Source organism: Chiloscyllium plagiosum, chromosome 15 (assembly GCF_004010195.1).
Source record: "Chiloscyllium plagiosum isolate BGI_BamShark_2017 chromosome 15, ASM401019v2, whole genome shotgun sequence".
NCBI classification, from domain to species: domain Eukaryota; kingdom Metazoa; phylum Chordata; class Chondrichthyes; order Orectolobiformes; family Hemiscylliidae; genus Chiloscyllium; species Chiloscyllium plagiosum.
The window spans coordinates 61254135-61265058 of NC_057724.1; the positions used below are offsets into that span (position 1 = coordinate 61254135).

Below are 10924 nucleotides of genomic sequence, written 5' to 3' on the forward strand. Positions count from 1 at the left end.
TCTCTCTCTCTCTCTCTCTCGGTGTCTCTCTCTCTCTCTCTCTCGGTGTGTCTCTCTCTCTCTCTCTCTCTCTCTCGGTGTCTCTCTCTCTCTCTCTCTCTCTCTCTCTCTCTGTCTCGGGGTCTCTCTCTCTGTCTCGGGGTCTCTCTCTCTCTCTGTCTCGGGGTCTCTCTCTCTCTGTCTCGGGGTCTCTCTCTCTCTGTCTCGGGGTCTCTCTCTCTCTGTCTCGGGGTCTCGGTCTCTCTCTGTCTCGGGGTCTCGGTCTGTCTCTGTGTCTGTCTGTGTCTGTCATCTTGTACAGGTCCCTTCTGCCCTGGAAGAAATCCCAATAATCTAAATATGTGATCCCAATATCCCTCTTAAACCACACATTTAATTGTATTATCTTCCTATTTCTGCCCTCACCAGCACAGGCACAGGGAGTAATCCTGAGGTTACAGCCCCAGAGATCCTGCTTTTCAACTTTCTACCTCACTCATTAAATTCCCTTTTGCAGGACCTCCTCTATCTTCCTCTCTGTGTTGTTAGTACCAACACTGCCTGTGACCTCTGGCTGCTCACCCTCCCTTAACAGAATATCCCTGTGCCCACTCAGACATCCCTTTCACCAAGGAGGCAACACCCCATCCTAGAGTCTTGCTCGTGACCACAGAAAACCTATCTGTTCCCAACTGTAGAATCCCCTATCACTACTGCTCGTCTGCATTTCACCCCTCCTTGCTGTACATCAGGGCCATTTGTGGTGCCAACCACCTGACTGCTGCTGTTAGAACACTGAACAATACAGGCGCTTCGCCCCTTGATGTTGTGCCAGTCTTTTATCCCAGTCTAAGATCCGATTAGCCTACATGCCCTCCATTGTACTAACTTCCATGTGCCTATCCAAGAGTCGCTTAAATGACCCTAATGTATCTGACTCTAATAGCAGAGGAAAGGACCCTACCTCTGACATCTCCCCTAAATTTTCCTCCAGTTACCTTAAAATTGTGCCCCCTCATGATAGACATTTGTGCCATGGAAAAAAAATCTGTTGCTTTACTAGAGATGATATCCCACCTCCCCCAGCTCCACTACCTCCCTCCCTAACAGTATCCAAAAGGGACCTAAGGGATGACTTTGTCACACAGAGGGTGCATGTTTGGAATGGGCTGCCAGAGGAAGTGGTGGAGGCTGGCACAATTCCAACATTTAAAAGGCATCTGGATGGGTTTATGAACAAAATGACATACTTGTTTGAGAGGTGAATAGCCATTCGGGGCTTCTGCACTGCCTGCCTGCTGCTCCTGGTGATCACCCATCTATCTGGTTGGACCTTTGATGTGACCGCCCCTGAAGCTCCTAGTTAGTGAGTCCAGCTGTCACTCCAACTGATCCATGCAGTGTGAGAGAAGCTGCAGGTGGACACAGTGCCTGCAGGCATTATTGTCAGGAAAATTTAACTTTTCCCTGATCTCCCACATCTACAAGGAAAAGCATACCATTCCTCCAATGGCCATTGGTACCCTTCTGGCAACTGTTGGATGAAAAACAAAAGTAAAGACTTTGTCTGTCTTGTCTTGTCTTGTCTTAATGCAGCTTGCTTTCCTCAATGAAACCTGACACTTACCAAAGCCTGGATTTTGACCTCAGCAGTACTTCGACCTCTCTGCCACTTCATGGACCTTACCTCCCTTTTATATGCTGCTGATAAGGAGGAAGACACTTCACTTCTCCCAGAATCATCCTCCGTCTCTTTTCACTACTGCACTCAGTTGAATGCTCTTGCATAATTGCCTTCCCCTTTGGGTGAGTGAGCTGACTTCTCACTCCCACCATGGCAGCGAATGAAATTTTATCATAAAGGATTGTCAAATCATAGAATCCCTACAGTGTGAAAGTGGGCCATTCAGCCTATCAAGTCCATATTGACCCTCCAAAGAACGTCCCACATCTTATCCCTATGAACCCTCCATTTCCAATGACGAATCCACCTAGCCTGTACATCCCTGAACACTGGGCAATTTAGCATGGCCAGTCCACCTAATCTGTACATCTTTGGACTGTGGGAGGAAATTGGAGTACGGAGGAAACCCACGCAGACATGGGGAGAATGTGCAAACTCCATACAGACAGTCGACTGAGGGTGGAATTGAACTGTGTCCCTGGTGCTGTGAGGCAGCAGTACTAACCATTGAGCCACTATGCCACCAGCGTTTTAATTTATCCTATAAATCTATAATCTAATGATGACAACAAAACTATTGTCAATTGCTGTGGGGGAGATAAAAGAGCCCTGTTCATTAATGTCATTTAAGGGAAGGAAATCTGTCATCCTAATCCGGTCAAACCTGCATGTAAATCCAACTTAAATTGTTATTGAGACTTAACTGCCTTCTAACATGTCCCTGTGCTACCAAAAGATGCCATAAAATTGAAAGAAAGGATTGAAACTGGATGGACCACCTGACATCACTAGAAAAGATGATGACAAGCCAATCCCTTTCAGCCCTGAAAAGTTGTCCTGACTAAAATCTGAAGGCTTGTGCCAAACTCAGAAGAGATGTTTCACAGATTAATCAACAGCCTGATATATAATGAAATTGCATTTAGCAGACCATCTCCAGGACACCACCATATGTTCTGCCCCACCAGCGATGGCAGCATATTGTTATGTAATCGGTAAGGAGGACTTTGCTTGTCTTCAAAATTGACTCCAAATCCCTGAAATCTCATGGCATCATGTTAAACATAGCATAATAACCCACTGCTGATTACCAATAACAGGCTCACTTTGATGTAGCAGGTGGCAAGGGCAAAGAGTGTACCCTGGGTTGGGGAGTGCAACGTCTGTCACAAAGAGTGGCTAGATAGCGCCACAGGGAGAAAATGAGGACTGCTGATGCTGGAGATCAGTCGAAAAATGTGGTGCTGGAAAAACTCACCAGGTCAGGCAGCATCCGAGCAGCAGGAGATTCAACGTTTCATGCATAAGCCCTTCATCAGGAATGTGGGGAGGGGAAGGGGGCTGAGAGGTAAATAGGAGGGTGGAGCTAGGGGGAAGGTAGCTGAGAAGGCAATAGGTAGATAGGGTGGGGGTGGTTGATAGGCTGGGGACGGTGGAGCGGATAGGTGGGAAGGAAGATGGACAGGTAGGACAGTTCAAGAAGGCAATGCCTAATTGAAGGGTTGGATCTGTGATGAGGTAGGGGGAGGGTGGATGAGGAAACTGGTGAAATTGACAATGCCATGTGACCTGAGGGTGCCAAGGTGGAAGATGAGGCGTTCTTCCTCCAGGCTTGGATTTGGCAATGGAGGAAGCTCAGGACTTGCATGCCTTTGATAGGGAGGGGGCCGCAGGTCGGGGAGGGGTTTGTTTGGTGCGCATCTCCCAGAGATGTTCCCTGAAACATTCTGCGAGTTGGCGTCCCCTCTCCCCAATATAGAGGAGACCACATTGGGAGCAACGGACACAGTTGATGCATTGTTTGAATGTGCAGGAAAATCTCTGCCAGGTATAGAAGGATCCTTTGGGGCCTTGGACCAAGGTGAGGGGGTAGGTGCGAACGCAGTTTTACACCTCTTGCGGTAGCAAGAGAAGTTGCTGGGAGTGGAGGGTGGGTTGGTGGGGGGATTCGACCTAACGAGGGAGCAGCAGAAGGAATGGTCTTTGCAGAATGCCGATAAGGTTGGGGAGGGAAATATTTAGCACTACAACTAACCAAACCTGAAAGAACATTGATTCTACATCTGTGGGGGATCCAACAAAGAGGAAAAAAATGTACTTGACCTTGTACTCATCAGTCTGTCTGCAGCAGATGAGGAAGATGAGGTGTTCTTCCTCCAGGCGTCGGGTGGTGAGGGAGTGGCGGTGGAGGAGGCCTAGGACCTGCATGCCCTCGGCAAAGTGGGAGGGGGAGTTGAAATGTTGGGCCACAGGGTGTTGGGGTTGATTGGTGCGGGTGTCCCGGAGATGTTCCCTAAAGCGCTCTGCTAGGAGGCGTCCAGTCTCCAATGTAGAGGAGACTGCATCGGGAGCAACGAATACAATAAATGATATTGATGGATGTGCAGGTAAAACTTTGGATGTGGATGGCTCCTTTGGGGCCTTGGATGGAGGTGAGGGAGGAGGTGTGGGCGCAGGTCCCTCTCCACCCGATGCCTAGAGGAAGAATGTCTCATCTTCCACCTCGGAACACTTCAACCCCATGGCATCAATGTGGATTTCACCAGTTTCCTCATTTTCCCCTTCCCTACCTCACCCCAACTCCAACCTTCCAGCTCAACACTGCCCTCATGATCTGCCCTACCTGACTATCTTCCTTTCCACCTATCCACTCTACCCTCCTCTCTGACCTATCACCTTCATCCCGACCCCCATTCACCCATTGTACTCCATGCTACTTTCTCCCCAACCCCACCCCCCTCTCCTTTATCTCCACTCTGCAGGCACCCTGCCTCTATTCCTGATGAAGGGCTTTTGCCCAAAACATCGATTTTCCTGCTCCTCAAATGCTGCCTGACCTGCTGCGCTTTTCCAGCTCCACTCTAATCTAGACTTTGGTTCCCAGCATCTGCAGTCCTCGTTTTTACCTAGAAACAGCACCAGGCAAACCTGAAAAATGAGGGGTCAACATGGTGAGGCAAAAACATAGGAGTACTTGTATGCCAAACAGAAGGAGCAGCATTGGTTGTGGAATGGTTTGAACCTATGCATTGGTTTGAACCGATCTAAGCTAGATAGTCCTGTCACATCCAGTTGTGAATGGTGATGCACAATTGAACAACTGATCATAGATAGGAATATTTGTGAATCTCTACTATGATGGGGAAAGTCAGCATATCTGTAAAAGACCAAGTTGAAGCATTTGCATCCATTTTGTCAGAAGTAGAACAGATATCTATCTCCAACACTTCCTGAGGTCCCCGGCATAGAGTTTCCAGTCAATTCATTTCATGCCATGTGATCTCAGAAAAGGCTAAAGGCACTGGCAATGGGTCCTGAAAACATAGCAATAGTAGTGAAGACTTGTACTCTGGAACAAATGGTGTTCCTAACCAAGTTGTTCTGATACGACTACAACATTTGCGTCTACCTGAAACTGGAAAAAATTTTAAAAAAGGACAATTCTAATTCTGCGAATGACTTCATGATCAGAAAAATACTCTTCCTGGTGAAGGGCTTTTGCCCGAAACATCAATTTTCCTGCTCCTCAGATGTTGCCTGACCTGCTGTGCTTTTCCAGCACCACATTCTCGACTCTAATCTCCAGCATCTGCAGTACTCACTTGCGCCCAGTCCACTCTTGACCATCGTCAAAATGATGGTTGGAGTTGTTTGCAGCATTACTAAGTGGTATTTGGAAAGGATTAATCTTATTGGCATTGTTTGGGTTCTGCCAAGGCCACTCAGTTCTTGATTCAAATATGAACAAAAGACCTGAACTCCATAGATGAGGTGAGAGTGACTGCCCTTGATATCAAGGAAGCTTTTTGCCTAGCTCAATGAAAGTCAGAGGATAAGGGAAAGTCCCCATTGGTCAGAACTATACATACCAGCAAAGGTAAGTAGATGTCTTTGTTGGAGGTCAGTCATAGAGTCATACAGCACAGAAACACACCCTTTGGTCCAACCAGTACATTCAGAGCATAATCTTAAACTAGTCCTAGCTGCTTGCTCCTGGCCAATGCACATCCAAATCTTCCCTATTCATGTACTTACCTAAGTGTCTTTTAAATGTTGTAACATGCCCGCATCCACCCCTTCCTCAGGAAATTCATTCTACATGCAAACAACTCTCTATGTAAAACAGTTGACACTCATGTCTTTTTAAATCTCTCTTCTTTCACCTTAAAAATATGCCCTTAATCTTGAAATTCCCCATCTAATGAAATTTGTTTCCACCTCCGTCACCACCTTTGGCAGATCATTCCATACATACACCATAATCTGTATAAAAACATTGCCCATTTTATATAGTCAGAGTCTTACAGCACAGATCCAGGCCCTGTAGAATATGAAAAAATGTGAGTGAATCATCCTAAAATATTTTTAAAATCAAAATCTAGAATTTTGCGGTGATGGTACGCAGCAAGAGTGCATGTTTTCTAATCTCTCGCTCTTTTCATTGCCAGTCTGCTGACCAGCACTGAAGTGTGCACTGCAGAAGATAAGAAATTTTTTGGGTCACATTTGACAGCTGTTGCCCTCTTTGCACTGAGCATAAAGATGAATAAAATAGATCATAAGTCAAATGAGTTAAAGCTGCATGCACTACTGCAATTCAAAATTGGTCATTTTAAGTGGTCAATTTAGCACTGTAAATTGGACAAATATGGTTTAAAAGCTAGATGAAGAATTTACTGATTTCACCGAGCATTCAAATGAGGAATTTCTCAATTTAAGAGTGGCATTGGAAAGTATTACAGTCATGGAGTAGTTCAAGAGCTAATTGATGTTTGAATTTCTCAATAAGTATTTCAATGAAAAGCGACAATTGAATATAAACAGATTAGTTTGTTTTATTCCACTCATTCCTGAGAAGGGCTGCCTATTTGAATAAACATGACCATTCTAAATGACAAGTGATTGCCTCAAGCTATAAACTTCAAATATTTAACTCTAATATATTTTAACTTCATGCGAAATGCCAGAAATCTACTGTGGCGAAAGGGCAAAAATAACCAAATGTGGCCTAAGTATTCCCATGCCACTACTTTCTCTCTTAGGATAGAGAATGTCAAGTCCCTCATGGTTAAATAAGTATTTGCAGCCATATTTGAAGTTTTACTACATTTTCTGCACATAAAACTATGTTCATGTGTTGAATTTTAATCTATCTCAAAAATAGTGTGAAATTCTTATGGATTTGGTGGGGGTGAGGGGTGGAATTAATGGGACAAAGAGAGGCTCATTATTAATTAGGTATCTATGATGGAAGAGGTCCTTTAGTATTTCATTTTTATATCAGAAAAGATGCTGGCAATGATGAACAATAATGGAAGTGAGCAAATTAGGTTAAAATCAGTTGGTGAAATCCAGATTTTGAGGCTAGATTACAAAGAATAGCAAAAGTCAGATTATAACAATTTGTATCAAAAAGTTGTGCAATTGTGATAAGCAATAAATGCTGTTTATATGGATAGCTTTAATGTGCAACAGTGTCAGAGTGAAATTCAAAGTAGTTTTAAATGCAGACCTTTAATATTGCAATTCTACATATCAAAAGAGCAACCATAGTTCTGCACCTATGCCATCTCTTCTTTCCCCAACCCGAGTAGGTTTAGAGAATGACTTTGCTGTATAAGAGGGCAAGGTATAGGATTTGACCTTGGTGTGCACTTTGCTAGCTAATTGCCACTGGATCTTTTCTGGCATAATAAGGTTTTTCAAAGTGTGTCTTTGTTAGGAAGGAGAAAGTCTACCACTCGTTGCATCAACCACCTTAGTTTATATGGTGGCTTTAATGGAGTAAATGTTGTTTGATAAGAGCATAATCAGACTAAAATAACATTACAACAGAGATATTAGACAGTTTAAGAATTAGATCAGCAAGCACACATGATAGGTGAACATGTTGGTTTTGCAACAAAGGGACACATATATCATGTGGTTCAAATGAGTATGAGCAGTATCTGATTTAACTGGTAATTTTTCTTCAGGTTCAATATCTGTATTTATTATTGGGAGTGAGGATCTTTAATTACGCAAGCCTACTTTCATTTTGGAAAGCCTTGCGTTCACAAACTATTATAAATCATAAGAATTTGTCAGTTTTACACTATTCAGAGTATAAGATCAATTGGATATTAATAACGAGGAAATCCCAGTCTGCTGTTCTTTTTTGGTTTAAATCTGCGTCCTTCTAGAAATTGTGGACTGTTGCTTCAGGAATCTTGCATAGGTACTTCAAAGAATGGTTTCTGTTTTAAAGTGAGTTATGGGCTTCTAAATTTTGAAGGGCACCCATGACTTTGGGGAATTTCAGGTTGTTAAAACAATTAAGATTTGTAAATTGAAGGACATTTTCTGAGGCAGGAGCTTCTCATCACATTGTCCTGAACCTTCTCCAACTTAATTGCTTTCTCTCCCTAACACTGTATCATGCATTTCTTTGAATTCATCTTACCTTTCTCTCTTCTGTCTTGTCCTTAGTCAGATTAATCATGTTTCCTGTATTCAACATCTGAAAATGCATCCTGCAGCCTGGATCACTGCTCCCACTTAAAAAACTGCTGCCTATGACCCAAAAGGTTCTCCGTCTGTCAGTGACTCTGACATCTTCCTTTTCTAACCCGGCTGCCATACCCATTTTAATAAGAGCACATCAAGTATCTGTCCTTCCTGAGTTTTCTTTCCTAACTACAGTTTACAACCCTGCAATGAAGCAAATGCTCATCAGCATCCAATAATGTTGAGAGGTATGCAGCCAAAATGTGGTTGCAGTTGGTCAAAGAAATAAGTTGCTGAAAGGGCTATTGATCACCATTTATTAAATTTGTTGCAAGTTATAATCTCATTTGAATGGCAGAGCAAATTCAGCGGCTGGATTGGCCTAAAGACACAGTACAGGTTGTTCTGCTATAATGTGACAGTTGTGTTCCTCTTTAACCTTGTACTATGGAAAACTGCTACTGAAAATTTCGCTGTAAAAGATCGCTAATAAAAAATTGCTGTACCCATTCAGTAGAAAGTTTGCATTCCAAACTATGTTTGTCAATCTCGTTATAGTCAATCCACGCTGTTGAAACGCACGTTATAGCAGAGTGACACATACAGTACAGGACCAGGCTTTTTGGCCCACCAAGCCTGTTACGACACATGACTCCTTTCAAAACTAAAAAAGCTTTTGCATCCAAGCAGTCCATATCCCTCTATTCCCTGCTGATCCATGAATCTGTCAAGATGACTCTTAATTGTTGCTACTGCATCTGCATCTATAACTTCCTCTGGCAGCACATTCCAGGCACTTAACAGCCTTTTGTGTTTTGAAAAAAAATTGCCTCAAACACTGCCTTTAAATTTTCAACCTTTTGTAGTAATTGACAATTCTACCCTGGGTGAAAGATTCCAACTATCCATTTTTTTTTTCAATGCATGTCATAATTTTGTAAATGTCCACACCTAAGTTCTGCTAATAATGTGGTCGTTCCGTTCTTGTGTAATCCTGTATCATAAGAAAATCTCATAGCAGCACCTTTTAAACTAATGGGGCTGAAATCATGTTATAATCAGTACACACTTTAAAAGTTTGTGTTATGGAAAGTGTTTAAAAATGTGTTGCTGGAATGAATGAAGAAGGGCTTATGCCGGAAACGTCGACTCTCCTTCTCCTTGGATGCTGCCTGACCTCCTGCGCTTTTCCAGCAACACATTTTAAAACTCTGATCTCCAGCATCTGCACTCCTCACTTTCTCCTAGTTATGGAAAGTGTCCCCAGTTCGTCATTTGCGTTAATGAAGCATGCGTTATAGCAGAATGACCTGCATCAGGTCACCTTTCAGCCTCCAATGTTCAAATGAAAAAAACCAAGTTTGTCTAATCTCTCATCATAGCTAATACCATCTCAAACTAGACAACGTCCTGGTACCCCCTCCGAAGCCTCTAGAACCAGTACTGTATACAGTATTCCAAATGAAGCCTTACCAAAGTTCCATACAGCTGTAACATGACTTGCCAATGTTTATACTGGATGCTGCAACCAATGAAGGCAAGCATGCTATGTGCCACCTTAACCATTTATTCATTTATGTTACCACTTTCAGGCAATTATGGACCTATACGCTTAAATCCTTCTATGTCAATCTACCTAAGAGTTCTGCCATTTATTGTGTACTTCTCTCCTGCATTAGACCTTCCAAAACACATCACTTAGCATTCATCCAGATTAAATTCCGGCTGTTAAGTCTCTAGCCTATCTGTACCCTGCTATATCCTCTAGCAATCCTCCTCAATGTCCACAACTCTCCCAACTTTGGTGTTACCTGCAAGCTTTTTAATCAAGCCATCTATATCCTCTTTCAAATCATTTCTATATATCTCATACAACAGAGATCCCAGCATTGATCCCTGTGGTAGATCACTGCTCACCAATCTCTAGTCAGGAAAATACACTTCCATCACTACTCTTTGTCTTCTGTGACTTGGCCAGTTCTATATTCATTTTATCAGCTCACCATGATTCCCATGTGACTTTACCTTCTGCATCAGCCTGCTATGAGGGACTTTGTCAAAGGCCTTGCTAAAGTCCATATAGACAACATCCACCACACTGTCCTCATCTATCATCTTTGTTACTTCCTCAAAAAGCTTAATCACATTTGAGAGACACCCCCTCCCCCTCAAACAGCCATGCTGCCGGCTATTTTTCCAAAAGTGAATAAATCCAGTCCCTAAACGTCCTTACCACTGTCATAGGGCTCACTGGCCTGTAATTTACCTGATTATCCCTGCTGCCTTTAAACAAAAAAACATGGACCTCACCTGTGGATAAAGAGGAAACAAAAATTTCATACAAGGTCCCACTAATTTCCTCCCTTGCTTCCCCTAGCATTCTGGAATAGATTCTATTAGGTCCTGGAGACTTGTCTACCTTAATACTTTCCTAAACAGCTAACACCACTTTTTTTTATTTCAGTATGCCCTAGAATCTCAACATATCCCTCTTTCAACTCCCTTCTCCTTTGTGAATACCAATGCAAAGTATTTGATAAGAACTCACTCCCACTCTTCAGCTCATTATGTTAATTTCCTCCTTTCTCCTTGATGTGCCTACCCTCTCCCTAGTCCTCTTCATGCTCCGATGTGCATACAAAAAAAGACTTGTGATTTTCCTTAATCATGTTTGCCAGTGTCATTTCATGGCCTCGTTAGCCCTCCTAACTCCTTGTATAAGTTATTTACTGCTTCCTATATATTCCGCAAGTGCTCTGTCATCTTTTATTAAAC

General features: G+C 43.0%; 1 protein-coding gene across 1 annotated transcript in view; it reads left to right on the forward strand.

Annotated features, from left to right (window-relative positions):
* Positions 1–10924, forward strand: part of LOC122557378 (insulin receptor substrate 2-A-like) — a 102626-nt gene that overhangs the window by 63178 nt on the left and 28524 nt on the right. The gene's annotated exons all lie outside the window — the stretch shown is intronic.